The sequence below is a fragment of the Amblyomma maculatum genome, chromosome 8 (genome assembly GCF_055883805.1).
Source record: "Amblyomma maculatum isolate TAMU_Amacu chromosome 8, ASM5588380v1, whole genome shotgun sequence".
Taxonomy (NCBI): domain Eukaryota; kingdom Metazoa; phylum Arthropoda; class Arachnida; order Ixodida; family Ixodidae; genus Amblyomma; species Amblyomma maculatum.
The window spans coordinates 17,022,503-17,042,406 of NC_139351.1; the positions used below are offsets into that span (position 1 = coordinate 17,022,503).

The 19,904-nt window shown below is 43.4% G+C and overlaps 1 long non-coding RNA gene across 2 annotated transcripts in view; it reads left to right on the plus strand.

Annotated features, from left to right (window-relative positions):
- The window catches only part of LOC146180620 (uncharacterized), a 225,455-nt gene that overhangs the window by 204,740 nt on the left and 811 nt on the right, over positions 1 to 19,904 (plus strand). Inside the window, exons 7-8 of one of the 2 annotated variants that reach the window (XR_014700098.1) lie at positions 6,572 to 6,613; positions 7,321 to 7,597. This is a non-coding gene — a long non-coding RNA (uncharacterized LOC146180620). The remainder of the gene's footprint in view (positions 1 to 6,571; positions 6,614 to 7,320; positions 7,598 to 19,904) is intronic. The other variant, XR_014700100.1, reaches the window with a different exon arrangement.

Genomic DNA, 19,904 nt, shown 5'->3' on the forward strand with positions numbered 1-19,904 from the left:
AGATAGGTTGCTGTCGAGTGGCCCTTCCTATCTTTCGTCGCGGCTACTTCGAGGTCCCTGCTCAGCATGGTTCGGTTCCGTGTGATGAGACCCAGCTATGTCTGAGGAGTCTATCGGTACGTCCAGTATTCAGTCGAAGTCCGTGGAGGGCGGCCGGTGGGCATGGCAGATGATGCCGTTCAACGGCGAAGGCTGTTCACTCCAGGAACGGTAGTACAACAATTATAGCTTCGCGCAGTGCTCACATCACAACGCGTAGAAGTTGACCAGGTCACTCGTTGGGCTGACCACCTGGTCAGAGCTCGACGTGTTGAGGTTGTAGACGTTCTGCTGGACGATGATACCCATGGCCTCGCTTTCAACTTCGGCCAGCGCTAATGCCTTTTGTGGCTAGAACTTTGGCCCCGTGGCCTAGCCCTCATCCTCCTTGCTCCATGAGAAAGCATCAGCCGTGTTCGCCAATTTTACGGGCTCATCCCCCTGTTCACCATCGCTGCTGCTGCCCTCCGCAGTCTTGATCAACTTTTTATCTCTCCGCAGAAGCCTTCTGTTTTTGCGGGATCCTCCAGCTCAGGGGCAAGATTGTAGTTGCGTACGTTCAGCGTTGGTTCTTTCTGAGCGCCACCTCTATAAAGCTCCTTTTCTGTCTTCGCATGAAATATTGACCACAACCACAAGAACGAAATCCAAAATCGTATATCCAGCGTTCAACACGAGCAACTCGATTCGTTCAAAGCTTCGCTTAGCAGACACCGCATTGTCTATCCGTGCACTCGAGAATGCCATCTAACCATCGCGTTCGCTGCCTACCCCTTCTCCGGCGACCCTCAACCTTTCTCAACATCAAATCTTTCTCCAGCGACTCCTCTCTTCTCATATCGTTAATTAAATAGCCGAACATTTCTAGAGAGGACCTGTCTTTAAGAACTGGCGTTATTATCAACCAGCCTGCCAAGATTGAAGTCATCCCCGCAGCGGAGCTTTTAGTTTATCAGTTTCTACACTGTAAAAGAAAGTTTCTGTATCTATCAGGTATTTCGAGCAAGTTCCCTTTGGCTGCCGAAATAAGATGAAAATGACATGGGTGTTTACCGCTATTGGAGTAATTTCAAAATCACCACTTGACCATGCGCATTCTTTTTATGATCTGCAGCTGTAAATGTTCTTTAATATAAGAGATACCTTGGCATAACGGCCAACAGGAAGATGTCACCTGAGTACACTATGTACAGACAATGAAACAAATGTCAGCAGCATTCGTCTGCCGTGTTTCCTGTAACATGACGACGTAATATTGGTATCATATTTCAGAAAAAGAGCTTCTGAACATGCCACTTTGTTTATGGCTGTATACTATACTTAAATAAAGAAATTTCCGACCTGATATGTGCTTTTTCTCCAATTTATTTGCTATGCTACTTGGTGAGACCGCGTTATGAAAGGATGATGTTTGTACTCGACCTCATCCCACGTAGTACAGAGCATCCTAGTCAGTTCTGCTTTTAATTGCAGGTCCAGATTCACAACTTTTCCGTCTGGAGAGTATTTTAGGGTGGCAGAACCAGGCAAGAGGAAACCTGTTTTCACATGCCAGCTGCTTTGCTTGCTGTAGAAATGCATACCCCTGTTTTGTCACATTTCCTTGCAGGAGCAAAACCTATAGGATCGAATTTGCGATTTCCTGTGGTTGTGCACCGAGACATTTCTGTTCGTTCGTATGCTGAAACATACAAGGATTCTGGGTGTCTTCTACTTCGTTGTGGGACAGCGTTGACTAGCAGTGAAATCTTTATTCGTCAGGTGTACCATTAAGTTATTTGCACCTTATTTCACCAGTCAAACGGAAATAGCTCAAAATGTCTGATATATACAGAAACATTCTTTTAAAACCTAGACACTGATCACTAAAACTGAGCCGGGGGGGGGGGGGGGGGGTAATTACAATCTTGACATTCTGGTCGATAATAACGCCAGTTTTGAAGATTATTAGTTTGACTTATTATGAGTTTTTAAGATTAACGCCAAATTATTTATCTAATGTTTTCGCATATGTAATTAATGCTGTAATCGAGGCTACTAAAGTTTCCGTTAGCTTGTCAACTTCAATAGACTTTATTACTAACATAATTAGGGTGACATCAATGGCAATACTTTAGCCTTCTTTGCGCACAAATTACGGTTTATAAATCTGCACAGGTTCTCCTAATATGTTGAATTCATGAAGGATATTATGCAACATAGAAGAATTATAATTGGCTGCACAAAACCGGTTATTTTTTATTTTTTGGCCAAACCGCCAAAATTGTGGGTACGCTCTAATATATAGCTAATTTGTTATTCCAATATTCTGTGCGCTTGATTCCCTGTGCATTTTTTGCTTTGATGGATGCAGTCCAATTATTTATTATTTGACATATTATGGGTGTTTGTAGCCGATGTTCTGCTCTTGTAGAGCGGAGGGGAGCCTAGTCAAACTGAGTATGAGCAGCTTTGTCGTCCATGTCCTCACTTAGTATACATTGACATGAATCAAATAAAAAATCCTGCCTCCCTCGTTGCCTTACCAATCGTCACGCCAGCCATTGTGGAGCAAAGGAAGCAGCAAGTGAGACGACGGCATGCACAAAAGATACCCCGCTGTCTCGCCTATGGCCAGACATTTGCTCGTAGAGCATCAATAACACACTTCCGTGTGGCGCCAGGTTTGCCCCATGTCGTGGGAGAATCGTGAAGCGGCTTTCTTCTTGCGCCTTTCACAATTGGTGTAATAAAATTTCGCTTGCCATTTTACATCTGAGAGTGACGTTCGAGGCAACTTTGTGACACGGGATTCGAACCTACGCCATTGAAACATCCAATTGTGTGCTCAGAAGTAAGGCTGTTTAACAAATTGTCAAACATTGCCAGTCTCCAGTCTCCAAACTCTGCCAGTGAAACACTGCCAGGATAACTATGCGGAACCGTGCTTTCACACGTCCTAATCGCTTCAATCAGAATTAAAACTCGGCTAATTTTTTTCTTGAGTAGTTCTTTCTAGTTTTCATGGGCCACATATACACTGTTGAAGTATATACACTGTATATACACATATACACTGTTGAAGTACACTGTTAAAGAACCTCATGTTAAAGTAACTGCTCATTTTAGAGGACTGCGTCAATTAGGGGCGTGTACTTTACTTGATGTGCTAATTTTGAATAATCTCATCTGTGCTTGTTGCATTCCAAGCGAATTGACATCAACAACCAAGTAGAGGCTATATGCTTCAATCCCAGAAGCCTCTGCAGTTTCCGAATATTCCTCAATGATGAAAACTTGAACGAAATTCTGTTTGTTCCCATGAACTGAAAGAGACTTCCAAGAAAACGCAGTGTGGTTGTGCGCTGAATTAAAGCTTGGCTTGCAGGTTGATATTAAGAAAAATGACCGATTTCAATACCGATGGTAAGAAAACGGCACAATTCCTCGCTTGTACGAGCAATCAATAAACCAATTTCAATTCCAATTCCAAGATACTATCGTGAACTAATATATTGATTAGGACAGCGATGCCTTTCGATGTGTCTCAACATATTTCTTTTAGCTCTTCTGGGCGAGCAGCCAGTAGCAAAGATTGTCACTGCAAACCATTGGGGTGCGTTTTCAAAAGTAAATTTTAGGTATCTTTAGACAGCGGTGATGGACTATTAGGAGTGTATTGATGGTAATATGTGATAACTGTTCGAATCTAAGCTAAAGAGCAATATTTTGCTTTAAGCTCCGTCCTGTGCTTGAAAGCAATAGTAAGAATACCCTAAAACCGGTGAAACCTCTTCGTGACAATAAATAGCAAAAACCTAGGAGCCGCGTAAGGTTTGCTCCTCGAATATATTCACCGTATTTTCTAATCTGACGATATATAAATAATTACCGTTAGTAAATAATTTCCCGTGAAAAAAATATTCTTGTCTATGATTTCCGCGAGTCTGATTCCCCATACTTGCGAAACTGCATTGCACCGCTGTCTCTCATTAGCGGAATGCTCGAACTTGGCGCATCCCTTCTGGCTAAACGATGGATGGTTATTATTGATGATGCTCTTTGCTGGCACGAACTATAAAACGGCTCTGCAAAATTTATGCAATCCGAAGTCTTCTCTATTTCTGATACCTTAAACGTGTATCGTGTGATATACATAGACTTAATGCATTCTAAACGAGGAAAGGAGATCCGTATGGAAACGCTCCTTCAATACGACTGAATTTAAACGTAGAGTCTGTGTGATACCTCTAGAAGGTGTATTGATAATCAATGCAATTCATAATTTGTTTCCAAATGCTAGGTCACGAACTTTCCGCATAAAAGAAAATGGATATCATGCTTTCTAGTATCCGTTCCATGATAGTCTCGAACAATTAGGTCATTATTCATAAACAACAACATGCGAAAGAAGCTAAGACGTGTGACGAAAAAGGCGCAAGAAGATCTGGTAGGAGATATAAGATCGCGTTTAAAGGTGTGTATGATTCGAGAACCTTAGTGGCTCATGATGAGTGGATCTCCTTGTGGATCATCGTTGTCGTTGATCCACGTTACTGCCCACCTAATCCGTAACGTTACAGTTCGTGCTTCTATTATCTAACACATGCTCATCCTCATACCGTCAAGCGATATCGCACATTTTAAGAAGATATAAAAAAACTGTTTTGCCGGAACTGTAGGAGTATTCCTGCATGGCCTGAGAGCAGCGTATTTAACTCGCATTTGTACAAATTTGGAGGGCTAGTTCTTAAAAGCATAGCACAGATATAGACAAGAACGACGCAGATGTAGACGGGACAGGCGCTAAACCTGGACTGACTTTTAGTTGAAGCGATTAGGTTCGCACAGGTGGTTACTGGATTACCCGTCGCGGAAGATAGGAAAGAGCCCGATGTAGCAAAAATTTGATGGGCTAGCTGGTAGCAAGTTCTTGAAAAACATTCAGCAAATAATTACAAGAACGACGCAAATGTAGGCAGGATAGGCGCTAACCCCTTTTTTTCAAGCAACTGCTACCAACTACCCCAAACCAAACATCTATGTTGCTGGAGGGCTAGATTCTGGTATCTACCTCCTATCTGGAATGTGGAGCTTGACTTACAGCTCCTGCCAAATCGGCCATTTTGATATGATCTAGGGACGTCACAGAAAAAGAAGACTAGTTAGCTAAGGTTCACGTCACCTGCGAACTATCAACTACCAGAGTCATACCAATTATTTTTCGCTCACGACGCAGAAGCCGAGTACGCCGAGGCCAGTTTTTTCGCAGGATGATAGCGTTGGCGCTTTAAATTCGAAGCCTGACCTTTAACATGCATTCATGTGCGGAGCATTAGCAGGTCAATTTATATTATAACTATTACGAGCACTGGTTCGCAATTAGTGTGTCATGGAGCCTACAACAGATAGCTCAGGATTATTGTTCAGGTGAGCAGCCCAAATTTAAAACTGAGATAGTGGGCGCTGAAGTAGTATCTGTTTGTCGCATCAAGGGTGATATAATAGCATTTCATTTCATATTGCTCATTGATTTCTATAATGATGTTCTTGCAAAATGTATTTGTGTCATCAAGAACAATTATTTGATCAAGCGGGGTACAAAGCACATATGCCATTGATTTCTCGGAATCATCGGCTTTAGTATAATTGCCCAAGCGCTCACAAAAGCCCCGCAGTGTTCTCCTTACTGTTAGAAGAGTAGGAAGCTCTGGACATGAAGTCGACACTTCTTTCGCTGTGCTTCCTTTGTGTGTGGGCTGTTATCTCCGAGTAAGCATGACCTATCTCTGTCGCGACAGTCCTAGCGCTCTATTTAATTTGCGGATCGTCTAGTGCTTGCGGTGTTCCGTTAGCATAGAAATATAATGCGCCAACCAGCCTCAAGTGATATTTTACTGAAGACAATTCCTGCCAACTCCGATGCAGTAACCACCGCTCAAATACTCGATCCCTCACCAACCTCTCACTTTTATGACAGCGGATAAAAGTCATCAGTTGGATGAACTTAAGGTAACGGTATTACAAAGTGGCTTTAAAAGCTTTCGTGAAACCGAGCAACGAGAATCATACCTTGTTTTAAAACATAACGCAATGCAAAGGCGCTGAAACGAAAGCCACAGCATCGTGCCCTCTCTTCCAATGTCTAAGCACCTGCCAAAATTCTAACTCTAACACGAAAATACAAAAAGAAGCACTGAGTGCGTCGTCTCAGGTCCTACCCTTTTTAAAGCCAAGTTCGGCAATTACAATTCTTGTCAGCATTAAAACCAAAAATTATTTGGTTTCTATTTTGTCTCTTGTCTATATTAATCTATTCATTCATATCTTCTCTCCTCTTTAAATCTTCCAACTTCTTTCCGCAGCAGGGTGTTAATGCAGTCGTTTTAAGGAACTTCTATCATGGCAAAAGCTTCGTGAAGAGACATGTTCTACAGGCTGCAAGGAATCTCGCAAATTGTGCTCTGCTCGCACTGTTAAAAGTCGTGTAAATGTCTCACGATGCAGGCATTATTTTGTTTCTCAACCTCAGTGTATATGTTCCCTTTTTCAGAGCTCAACCGCTATATCAGGACCGAGCGAAGTTAGGAAAATGGTAATGACGTATTTGCATTTTGTTTGCTGAGGTCGGTAGTGTTCTTGCACAAATGGCATATAAAGTAATCTTTTTGTGTTCTTGAATAAACTTTTCCTCCCCAAGCTGCACTAGTAGTTTTCTGATCATTTTATTGATAATGGGGAGGAACTTCCGGATGTACGCGAGTGTCATGTGGTGTAGTCATTTATGAAAGTGACGTTTTGTGACAGGTTGTTTGAAGTGTCTGGAGCCCTGCCACCTTCTGATCCTACTTACCCTTAGATGGGCCGGGACATCCGAAATGTCTAACGCTAGAAAAATCATCCGTGAATTCCTGCTTCACCTGAACATGTCGGGAAAAAATAAATTGTTCTGCGTAGAATTACGTCCAACCTCTGGGCCCGGAGATAAACATCATTATTCTAAAATTCACTGTTAAATTTAAAAAAAATATATAGCAGCACACACGCGCCAATTTGAGGTTAATGGGATTCAAGTTGCGCCCTTCCTCAGTCAGAGCAAGGTTGTGAGCTGAAAAGAAATGCTTCACATTAGAGGATGTCAACATCTGATGGTTTTACGCTCTTCGGCGTCAATCAATCAAGGAGATTATATTTATAATGAAAGAAATACATACAACGCTGTCAATACCCGTTGAGAGTTCTAGCCAAGCTTTAAAACAGCAAAGCGCGACGTGTCACCTAGCTCTTCTGCCTTTGTTACAGGTGATTGGACAGGGATATTAAGCAATACAGGAGAAGAGGGAGAGAAGAATCCCGGTGAAAGGGGGAAGGACATTCGGCGAGGGAGTGACATAGCACAAGTGGTCTTCATACACGCAACAAAAAAGACCCCATGAAACGTGTTTATGTGAGGGCAAGAATGGGTTATCGTATGCACGTTTATATGACTTGCATTTCCTCAATGTGGAGAGATCTCGTTCCAATGAGCTGTGCTGATGTAAATTAATGGCGATAAAGCGCGGCTGAAGCACAAAGAAAGGTAAGTTGAATTCTCTAAATGGAAAGATTTCGCAGCTAAGCTTGCTCCAGCCAGTTTATGTAACAACTCCTATCTAGCACGAGCTGGAACCGAGCTAGATGGGCCTGTATTTGACATCGCATACATAAAGGAAGAGGATATTAACGGGTTGATTCTACCTTCAGCATAGCTATAATTTAGCAAAGATGAAACTGATGTTCCCGGCATTTTGTTGTGGCGTGGCTGGAATTGCATTTCAATGCCATGCATCACAAAATAGGCTGTTTTAGGCACGGACAACGAAACTAAGCACATATAGGCGCGTAATTCCGCCTTCTCAATGGTAGAGTCCCGCAACTTCTTTCTCCTCACTGGCTGTCTCTGTGCGGGTTAAACGGCGATTGTTACAGATAGGTGTCTCTAAACGCAACCTAAAGGTAACATACGCTCACTGAAGGCAGGAAATGATTACGGTGAATCTAGTTGAATAATGTTACCGTTGTCATGCCGTTACCTCGTGGTTGTGTTCACGGCTGGTTTTGCGGCTATTTAGAAATAAAAACATCACATAATGCAACCTAAAAGGAAACACCCACCGAAAAGATCTTGGTAGCTTACTTTAACGTTGTGTTTAAAAAAGTTATTAAGAAGTTACAATTACACGATTTGAACAGATGTTTTATTCGCTCAGTGCTCAGTTCAGTACAGTCAATCTATTGCACCATTGATGCATTTTTTTATTGCATGGAAAAACTTCCGTAAAAAAAGGAAACAACTCTACTCACTTAAACTTGTCCATGTCTGAAGTTACCGGGCTGCTTAATACGAGCCCGCGATATTCCTAGCCCGACAATGCACCATCATCGCAACATCAAAATTCTTGGAGACAAACACATGCATCTAGATACGGCATCCAGTTTGGGGGTTATTCACGTGCAGTTTACACTCTCCTCACCAAAGCACACTGCTCCCAAAACACGGATTTGGACGATCTTGGTGGCTCTGCATACCTGTCCATCATGCGGCTTTTCCAAAGACTGAACAGTCCTATCAACACAAATAGATCGTAAGGCCCGACAGAGTTTTTGTCAGGAGACAAAAATCTAATTTTATATGGTGCAATTTCCTTTTTAGGAGTTCTTTGTAGTATGTCCCAAAAGAACATAGCATCACGGCACAGAATAAAGCAATGATCTATTGTCTCAGGCACGTTACAGAGGCGACCAACATCTCCTTATTGTGAAGAAATGTCTTGACAGGCAACGTCGTTTTGTGTAATTTGAAAAAGAACGTTTTTGCAGCTGCCTGAATGCACATTTGCCTAACACGCTTTAGAACAGTTTTGTCCAAAAACCCCAGATAAAGCTGCCGATACAACGGTGTAGGGAACAAAGACTCAATGAGAGCCTGGGTCATCTGCTTTCTCGAGAGGCTATACAGATAATGTACAGAAAAACGCACAGTGAGAAAATTGAAAGTGTCAGCAACCTCCTTAAGGAATTCCCATAAAGGCCCCTCACGAGCCTGCCCAGTCGGTGTGAATAAGTAAGGTAAATGTGCACTAAGACGCCTAATGAGCACAGCTGCAAGAAACGGATGGTTTGCAGATTTGAAAAAGAAAAAACGGGAAACATTTTGATGCACAAACACGTGAACAAGGCCCACTCCACCAAACTCTAAGGGAAGGAACAAGGTGTCACGCCGCATGGGCTCCCATTGAGAGAACCACACAAATGTTGCAAATATTATTCTTATACCTTATTCCAATACCAATATTATATTATACCAATATTCTACCAATATTCTTATGGTGCCTTGAAAGCCGTATATTGTGTGCTTTAGTGCCTATATAGCAAGATTCCGTTGTCTCAACGGTAGGGTCCTCTGAGCAGCGTCGCCTGGCGACATGTAGTAGAAATATTGTAAAACATAAATGACAGCGCATTTGAAGCCTACACAACTCCTTACTTCCAAAGTTCAATTATACACAGAATAATTTCACCATTGAAGCAATGAGCTGTGCAGGCTTTAAATGCGCTCTTATTTAATTTTGACAATATTTCCGCTAGCTGTCGCCAGGTAACGCTTCTGAGAAGACCCTACCCTGCCCTACTTTTTGAAGCTAGATCAGGGTGCCGTAGAACACGCAGCTACAAAAAGAAATTTAACAATGAAGATGACGCATGTGTTATATGTGGTAACTCCAGTAAAACAATTGACCATATTATACTCGAATGTAGTCGTATCCATCTGGAAGTTGATGCAGGCGCAATCACTGTTCCTGCAGCTCTGAGGTTTAGAGATACCAGTGGCTGGGTGAATAAACCGGCGGTGGAAACTAGCAAAAAACGACTGGAAGGTTGGTGGCTTAAAAGCAGAGAAGTGACATAATGTTAGTAATGTAAGAACAAAAATTTAATAAATAGAATGATGGTTTAGTTAACCATTCTAAATCAATAATTAGGATATATGGAGAAAAATGAGCATCATAGCTACTGCTACCACCCCGTTTCAAAGGGGACGCTTCTATATTCCATCCATCCATCCATCCATCCATCCATCCATCCATCCATCCATCCATCCATCCATCCATCCATCCATCCATCCATCCATCCATCCATCCATCCATCCATCCATCCATCCATCCATCCATCCATCCATCCATCCATCCATCCATCCATCCATCCATCCATCCATCCATCCATCCATCCATCCATCCATCCATCCATCCATCCATCCATCCATCCATCCATCCATCCATCCATCCATCCATCCATCCATCCATCCATCCATCCATCCATCCATCCATCCATCCATCCATCCATCCATCCATCCATCCATCCATCCATCCATCCATCCATCCATCCATCCATCCATCCATCCATCCATCCATCCATCCATCCATCCATCCATCCATCCATCCATCCATTCATTCATTCATTCATTCATTCATACCGCAGCTACAAAAAGAAATTTAACAATGAAGATGACGCATGTGCTGTATGTGGTAACTCCAGTGAAACAATTGACCATATTATACTCGAATGTAATGGTATCCATCCGGAAGTTGATGCAGGCGCAGTCACTGTTCCTGAAGCTCTGGGGTTTAGAGATACCAGTGGCTGGGTGAATAAACCGGCGGTGGAAACTAGCAAAAAACGACTGGAATATTGGTGGCTTAAAAGCAGAGAAGTGACATAATGTTAGTAATGTAGAAACTAAAATTTAATAAGTAGAATGATGGTATAGTTAACCAATTTAAAACAATAATTAAAATATACGGAGAAAAATGAGCATGATAGCTGCTGCTACCACCCCGTTTCAAAGGGGACGCTCCTATATTCCATCCATCCATACCGTTGGGAGAACGGAGACTTGCCATTTATAGGCACTAAAACTGAATATACGGCTTTCAAGGCGCCATAAGACTAGTATTAAAGGCAATGCCAACACCTAATTCATACATAGATATGAAAGTAGTCTCCATATAATGCGGAGTAAGGCTGCGAACTTGCTTAAGGTCCAATATTTGTACATATCCAATAAACAAATGCTGGGCGATTGGCTGCACGCAGGTTGAATGGCGATGCAGCGACTCGTTTGTAGAGCATGTGCCATCACAATACCACGGGAAAATTCCAATAGCTGAATGCTTCAATGTTTGAAGGAGCAGGTGTATCTACCTAATGGATACGTCTCTATCTATCGTTCTAGAGAGTGGCCCTCAGTCCTTAGATTAGGAAGGGGCTCTACCAGGCGGAGGCAGGGTGTTGGACTCGTTTGCAGCGTAGCATACTCCGCCAAACAGCACCCATTCGCTTCTCAACAAGGAAAATAGTTTTCTCAAATCTGAAAACAAAGTCAACTCAGAGGTAAAACGCAGAAATTTGGAGCGCGGTCCAGATGCGCTAATTATTTGCCCATTGTCATCGCTACCATCATCCTCACATTAGACAAGAATCCGCCTTTTCACAAAATGTGGCACCCTCTGGGAGTGGTTGAAAATTTGTCTGCTACTGGTTGAAAACGCCCTTGCGAGATGCCGCCTCCAGCGAAATGACGGTGTGTGTTCTTGACAGTTACACCCATCTATCGCATAAACCTGTCACGAATATTAACTACACATGGCCTCCGAGATCGGCTGCCGCTGCGCCGATCGCGGAGGCTAAGGACTGCGCATGCGCAGCTGGGGACGGTGGTTTGTTTTCAACCTGGGGAGAGGCTCGCATGCGCAATGCGGCCTTGTGAAAAAGGCGAATTGCGATCTATTTCCCACGAGCCCGTCGTGACATATAGTGATCGGTTGTGGATTGGAGTCATAGTGCTTCGATTCCTGCTGGAGACGCATGCTTTTATTTATAATTTCGTGCAGCGGACACTCCCGACGAATGGGCACGAGCAAGGCCAGGAGCCACGAACGGGGCCAGGAGGAGGGGCCAGGAGCTATAGAAATGTTCTCACTTAATAAATTTGTCGGATGCCCAGCCGAGCGCACTAACCACTGCCCTACACAGGCCTCGTTAGAAAGGGATTGTAATTATCTTCTCTACTGTTAGGATTATAGTACCGATGATAAGAAAGATGCGATAAGGAATTATTATAATGACGATAGTAGCTATGACAATGACGTCAGATTAAGTGATAATGATGGTAGTGTTACGGACGAGGAAGAAGCAGGCAGTGGCGCACTCGCGCTAGGCCCACCAACATTCAATTAACGTCATCTATCAGCGTCATCGGACATCTCTCGGTTCCTTTTATCCTTTTTTCATCGGCTTGCCGCCCCGTAATATTCGGTTAGAGGTGCTGAGTGCTTCATCATTCATCATCGTGGCCGGGAGCTTTGGCGCACCGCGTCAGCTTCACCGGTCGGCAGCGGGATGCACCGATTGACTGTTCTCCTGCCTGCTAGACCCGATGCGACCTCGCCGTTCCACCGTCTATTCCCCCGCCCTGACCACAACACACGATTGATGACAAGTAGCCGGACGTAGCCGCCATCAATACGTGTGGACACATCAGAAGACACAACGAATCTAAGACCCGGCCAAAAGAACCGACCCAAGACAGCAACCCGACGAACCAACGACCCGATACAACGACACACGTGAAGACAGCGCTCCCACCGTGCCGTTTGATGCGTGTCTGGGAATCGGCCGTCAAATCCTGACGACCTGTGCAACGTAAGCGTCCTGGGCCAGGATTCATCGGATAATCATATCAGCAAGCCGTTGCCTTCTTCTTTTCTTCCTTCTGTTTTCAAGCATCTGGTCACGCCCATCGTCTTGCCAGGAATGTTTTCAAAAGATCATTGTTGAACTTGAAGCCACAATGTTTCCACCGGGCCGATGCAGCAATTTGGGCTATGTATGTGTACAGAATGGTACTTATTACACAGTAAAAACGTAAAAAGACGCAAAACATGGGCAAATGACACTGGCTTTGAGCACAATCGTTATAATCAGAAGAAAGCAATAAGCTTTGTATCGTAAGCAATTTATGCGTTCAATCTCCCTTTAAGAACATAAAACAAAAGTTGTATTCGAGGCCGCAACTACCGCACAACCACGGGTGAAGGAGGAGAGGCACGAGGCAAGCACTAGGCCGTCGGAGATCCACCGATGAGCAGGCATAACGAAGGCCCCGAAAAGAACATAAAACAAAAGTCTTGTTAATCTGAAAACTGAAAAATAAAAATTCTATAGTTTAAACTGGACTAGTGCTCTTATTACGTTCTAACCTCGGAGCGGTAAATCGATATCTGTTGCGGTCGTTATCATAACAAGCTGATATTCAAAACCGTACAGCTCATCAAACCATTGTTCATTCAACATCCTATTTCCATCGCAACAGCCAGCAGATTTACATTTGTTCCGATGCAGAAAATCTATCAGATACGTGTTCCAGTACCTAGGGCTTTTCAGATTCAGTCACTCGTTCGATGCAATTGGATCCGGCACCATTTGAAGCCCTTGAGTGCCAGCGTGCTCATACACCTATATCTGCACATTTTGCCCACTCATCGCTATAGCAGACTCAGGCTGCTCTTGTACCAGCCAAGTTTAGAAGCGCTGGCAATATGCGGGCTGTAGTGATTCTAGTGGTGCTGACGCAATACCTTTACATGTGCGACCAAATGCAGGGTAACGTATTGTCTGCATGCAATCGTTCCTCGTTTCTCACATTGCCTCGTTCGTCAAGACTCATCTAGGGCTTGATTGTGACAGTTTTTCCATCCGATTTTTATCGAAGCTTAAAAGTGCGATATGATGGTAGACCGTAAACGCTAAAAACACAATTGCGGGTGCTTCCAAATGTATGTATCTTGAAGCCTTTCACGCGGTCAGGACAGATTTGCGCATTTATGCATCCTTCCTGAGCTATATTTGCCAACGCAAAGCACTCGAATTGAAAACACCTGACCTAGAGGTCTTAGGCAGCGTAACATGCCACAACCGCTAAGCCTACATCATTTAGCGTTGCTTCCATTAATACCCCCGTGCAGGCAAAATACAATGGGTTCAGAATTACGACCCACTTATACTGTCTTCTTTAGAACTCCTTCCACTGCTTGTTTTCATTGATCTATAATACAATCTATCTGTATCACTAGAGACCCTCATAGGGGTACAGAAAGGAAAATGAAAAAAGTGTCACGAAGAGCCAGGAAAATGAAGAAGAGGAGATCGAAGTGTGGGCGTTCTATTGAAACTCGTCTGGCAGTACCTGTGTCGCTGTCCGCTGTCTGTGCGAACCTGGCCTGTCAAACCTGCCAGAAGGTCTCCGTGGTCACGTTACGGGCGCGTCAATGTCCCAAATGCAAGCCCAACCAGTACAGATGTCTGAGAAATATATACAAACGTCAGAAAAAGCTTCTGCAAATGACTTCCTTGCTGAAATTAAAGAAACATTTAAATACAAACGTTTAGAGGGAAAGCAGCATCATTCTTGCTTTTGTTAAAGTGTTACAGGGAAGTGAAGATAACATTCCATACACTGACATCGATGTCTCAAGTTTTCACATAGATTTGCAGTAAAATTCCCTACTTGTACAGAAGAGAAAGTGAACATAATAATAATTTGGAGCAATATATATATATATATATATATATATATATATATATATATATATATATATATATATATATATATATATATATTATAAGTCTTCCAGGATCCAGACATATGTATAAGATGAGGTAGGGGCGCACAAACAAAAACAATGGTTTATTTTTGACGTTTCGGCCGGGGCCCGGCCTTCGTGAAGGAATGCGACGGGCCGGGCTTGACGAAGGCCGGGCCCCGGCCAAAACTTCGGAAATAAACCGCTGTTTTCGTTTGTGCGCCCCTACCTCATCTTATATATATTAGTTTATAAATAAATAAACGAGCTCCAGGGTTGTTTCCTTTGTGACATTGTTGAGTATTTTTGAGAGATATTCACATTACATTGTAACACTGTGGCATGTCAGGTCGTACGTAAGTTTAAGGCAACCTGTGATGAACATCTTTTATCCTACCGTTATAGCTGCTGTAGAGAGGATCATGGAGATATGTCTCCTGAATATTAATACTCCCTCGACACAGAGCAAGAGGTCCATAACCAGCTCAGAGTTTCTTGCGGAGAATTGCATGCAAAATGGAAGTCACTCCATTTAAAAAAAAAAAAAAGAAGCAAGACACTTCGCTCTGTTAACATCGCTTACGGATCATTCTAGAAAGCTAGCGATGTGTGATATTATGCATGCTAACATTAACGAACAAACTGAACTTATGGACGCCAAGCACAACCTGTAACTACTTTCTGAGCTGTCCTAAGAAACCTTTACTCTATGAAAAACAATAATGTGGCGATATAAAAATATTAAACGACGTCTCTGATACTCGGATATGCGAAAATCGAGCCCACTTCTCCGCGTATTTCAGTTTATCAACATGCAAGAGTAGTGAGTTCATGAATTTTTTATATAAGCAGTTTTAACCTATTCTCGATGTTCCCCATAACTATCATTCAACTGTCACTAGGTACTTTCGCTGTTAATGAATCTCATAAATAAGGCGCTTTTATTACATCTGCGAGTCACAATGTTTTCACAATTGCGCTTTCAGCGGTGCGTATGCGCACTTTTCTTTAGACAGACACATTTCACCACTGGTAATTTGCGTTTGCTAATTGTTCAAGCTCGGCGCTTGATGCGATTGTTTTAATGGTTCCCTGATGTGGCTAAATTAAATGTAAATTATTTTAGAGTAAAAAGAAAGGCGCCGTATCTGTCACTCTTCTCAGTGGACACCTGAATCACGCTATATACGAAAGAAGGAGGGTGTAATTGATTAAATACAGATAGGTGCTGTAGGGGAGGGCCAAAAATAATTTAGAGTACCTGCAGAACGTTAACCTGCCCTGAAATCGCACAGCCCACGGACAACTTTGCAATTCGCTTCCAACCCAACGCTGCTGCAACGGCCTGATTTGATCCCAGCAACTCCGGTCCAGTAGCCGAGCATCTTAACCACTAAGCCACCGTGGCGGGTTTACGTTCTTGTTGAAGCAGATTGCTACGCACTAAATCTCTCCTCCCTTCGTGATGTCCCCACTATACCGTAGGTAATCCCTAAAATGCATTTCACACGGTGACTCGCAGGTGTAAAAAAAGTGCCTTATTTATGAGATTCATTAACAGCGAAAGTACCTAGTGACAGTTGAATGATGGTTATGGGGAACATCGAGAATAGGTTAAAAAAGCTTATATATAAAATTCATGAACTCACTCGCTCACTCGCGTAAGCTCGGCGCAGGCCTGACTTGGGACCCAAAGGTTCAATTCCCACCTAGAGTTGCCTATTTGGCAGCTACGAAGCCAGATAGTAATCTATACCACCTCCAGATTGGCAGCCTATGCGACTTTGCAGTTTACGCGTGCATGATCAAATGCGTTCTCATCCGAACATGCTTCTGCATGCAGGTGATTTGGCGTTAAAAACTCCCAGCGCCTCCGCTCAACCCCTTCACCCGCTTTGCAACTTACACTATGTCAACCTTGCCTTCTTCCACGCCTGATCATTTAACTTACCATGTACCAGGGTAGCAATGCCACAATTCTTGCATTCGTGTCACAAAAGGTGGCTGGAATGTTCAGGTTGCAACGTTTTCAAATATAACAAAAAATTATATAGACAGCGAAAAATTAGAGTTGTTTTAAGCTTAAAAGAACACTGAGGTGAAAGAAAATAAAGTATACTGGTGTGCCAAACGGTTCAGGGTCCTGCTTAAGTTGAGTATAATGCGGAGAGCTGTGGAACGCAAAATGGTAGGTTCAACGTTAAGCCACAGGAAGCGTGCAGAGTGAGTCAGAAAAATAATTCGAGTTAATGACATTCTAGTGGAAATCGGGCAACAGAAATGGGAGTGGTCAAGGAATGTAGTGTGAAGAGGGGATAATCCAGCATCGAAAAGGGTAACAGATTGGACATTAAGGGGAGGAAAACGTAACAGTGTGGTTCCGAAAGTCAAGTGAGCGGATGAGGTTAAGAAGTTCGCAGGGGGCAAGTTGAGGCGGTTAGAACAGGACCGGGTTAATTGGAGGAATATGGGAGGGGCCTTCACCCTGCAGTAGGTATAGTCCGGATGATGATGGTGATGATGATGATTATGATGATCAACATATTACAATTATCAGCTTAATCAGCGCCTCCACATGCGCCTTGCGCCGTGTGGCACCATGAGACCTGCACTGTATAGCCTCTCTCGTCGATTTCGTGTCGCTCGTCATTCTCGGTTACTTCCTTTTTGTATAAATTGCAGCACTCGAAGTGCGCCTACATAAGTTACGGTGCATTTCACATCTATGCTTCAGTATCAGGTAATGTGGTGCGTAAACTTTCACTTTCATTATCTAAAACTGTAGCGAATGGAAAATTTCAAAATATGGCGTCACCTGGGCACTCTCAGGTACAATAAATTCTCATGTACAAAACTGGAACGTAATTCTTACAATCAAATATCTAACAACAATGATTTCGTCGCTATGTTCTAAGTAAATTTATCACTTTTATTTGTGAAGCAGCTATGAAACGTAAGGTAATGTTCTGTACATATTAAGGTGAATAGTTTACCATCACAATATGTAACAAAATCATGCTTTCATGTTTTAGAGCGCAGCATTTTGGCGCCCGTCCCTGCGCTTCGCGTCGTCGGTGGCGTCGCTGTCGCGCCGTCAGCATCGTACCTCGTAACCAGCTCAGCCCCCTGTCAGCTTCCCAGCTCAGCCCTCCTCTTCCTCCGTGGCGGCGACCGCAAATGTTCTCCGATTGCTGCGCGTGCTCCTGCCACCACCTTCGCTGTGTCTAACCCCCTCCCTCTTCCTGCGTGGCGGCGACGGGGTTCTCCGGATGCCGAAGCGCCGGCTCGCTATCAGCGGATCCCACGTGCATCACAAGCCGAAACGCAGAACCACGTTGTCTCGACTCGCTAGCGGCGTCAGCTGGATCAGTCAATCGCTGCTATCTCTTCGCCGCGCCACGTTCCTATGGGCTCACGCTCTACCTCCCACAACCTCCCGATAACTTGATTGCTCTCTTCATTTCTGCGACCACAAAGCTTCCTTCATGACAACCAAAAACTGTTAGTGCAGTGTTCGTTAAATGAATATGTGTGAAAAATTAAAAAAAAAAGTCTGTAAATGTACACGCATGTCTTGATCGAAATCGTTGCCTCAGTCTATCGAAACGATGAAACAGCCGATGAGCTGCAGTTTAGATAATATTTTCCAGCAAATGTGAAATATTGCAAGGTACGGACGTGAGTATGCCTATGGGCAGGATATAATCTTCCAATATGTAGCAATACATATCTGCAAAAAACTGCGTCCTCTCGCACTGCCAATTTACAACAGCCTCGGAAAGCCAATTTAATATTGCCAGTTGGAGAATAGCGGAATAATAGAAGCGAAATAATAGAAGTGGACGACGCTACCCTCCTTTTATCAAGAAAGGAACACCTCCGACGCCGCACACGTGCACTTATTCCGCCGTGTGCAGTATCCCTTCCCCGCGGTCTCATCCATGCAGAGGATGTTGCGCTTTGAAGGATCCGGGTCGGTGTTGCCCTCACACCAGTTGTCACTAGGACGTGGTTATACTTCCGACACTTATATCCCTGCCCAGGGTACCCAATCTGTAAAAACGAAGATGTTGAGGCCGACATTCACCACTTGCTGGGGGACTGCACGACTCTGAAACCAACACGAATCCGGCACCTGAGGATAGCTGGCCTTTCAGCAACCAATCCTGCTTCATATGTTGCTTGGACGCAGGGACCTCATCATCGCTCCCTCCTGGACTTCATAAAATCAGCCCAACTTATTCCATTCATTTATTCATCCTTCATCTCATACCCTACTGATGCCCTGAGGCAATAAATATCGATTCAAAAAATTAGAAGCATCCCGGGAGAGAATCTATATTGAGTCCCTAATTGAAACTCCTATATTGAATTTTCAATATATGCGGAAGCATTCAGTTTCTATACAACTTTCCATTCAAAACAGGCCGTTGTCCGGAATTACCGTGTATGTAACAATTATCTACTCAATATTTTACTAGCGTCTTATCCATTTTGTATGTATCCACCTCGGTTATATATACATCACTTTACCACACCCCAGTATCGTATTTTGACGGCGTAGGAAAAACCGGTGCACTAGAAAGAACATCAGGTAGCGCAACCATGTATATAGCCTACAGCGTTACGAAGAGGAGGAATCACTGTTATGCATATGAACAAAAGAGAACAGAAAGAAGGTATGGGAGCAGGAGATGTAGTAGACAATGATTATGAGGCCATGGTCATTATCATCACATGACAGCTCCAGTAAAATACAGAGCATTTTATGTACAGTGGGTGAAGAAGCAATGCAGAAGGAGCCAATTTTGTAGATCGACAAACATTGCAGTGCTGCGCCCAGTGCTTAGTATGTGCATGTACTGTCAGTGTCTAAACAATTGTAGATCTGAATCGCGTGACTATTGTTTTGTAACTGCTTTGCATTATAGTACTTTAATAAAAGATATGAACCTTCACTATTAATTTAGTAATGATCACTCCAATGTAGGCGCGCACGAAAAGAATGGAAGATTGAGTTAGGAATACATGGCTGCGGCATAGCAAAATTTACCCAGATTAGACAATTTCTTGAAGATTAAACATGAACAAAAACTGAACAAAGCCGCCAAGGCGGGAGCAGTAAATACAAAGCGAGGCTCTAAACTCCTGCAAAAGTTACCAGTACAGACCTACATTTCAAGCTGTTCTGCAGTTAGGGTTATG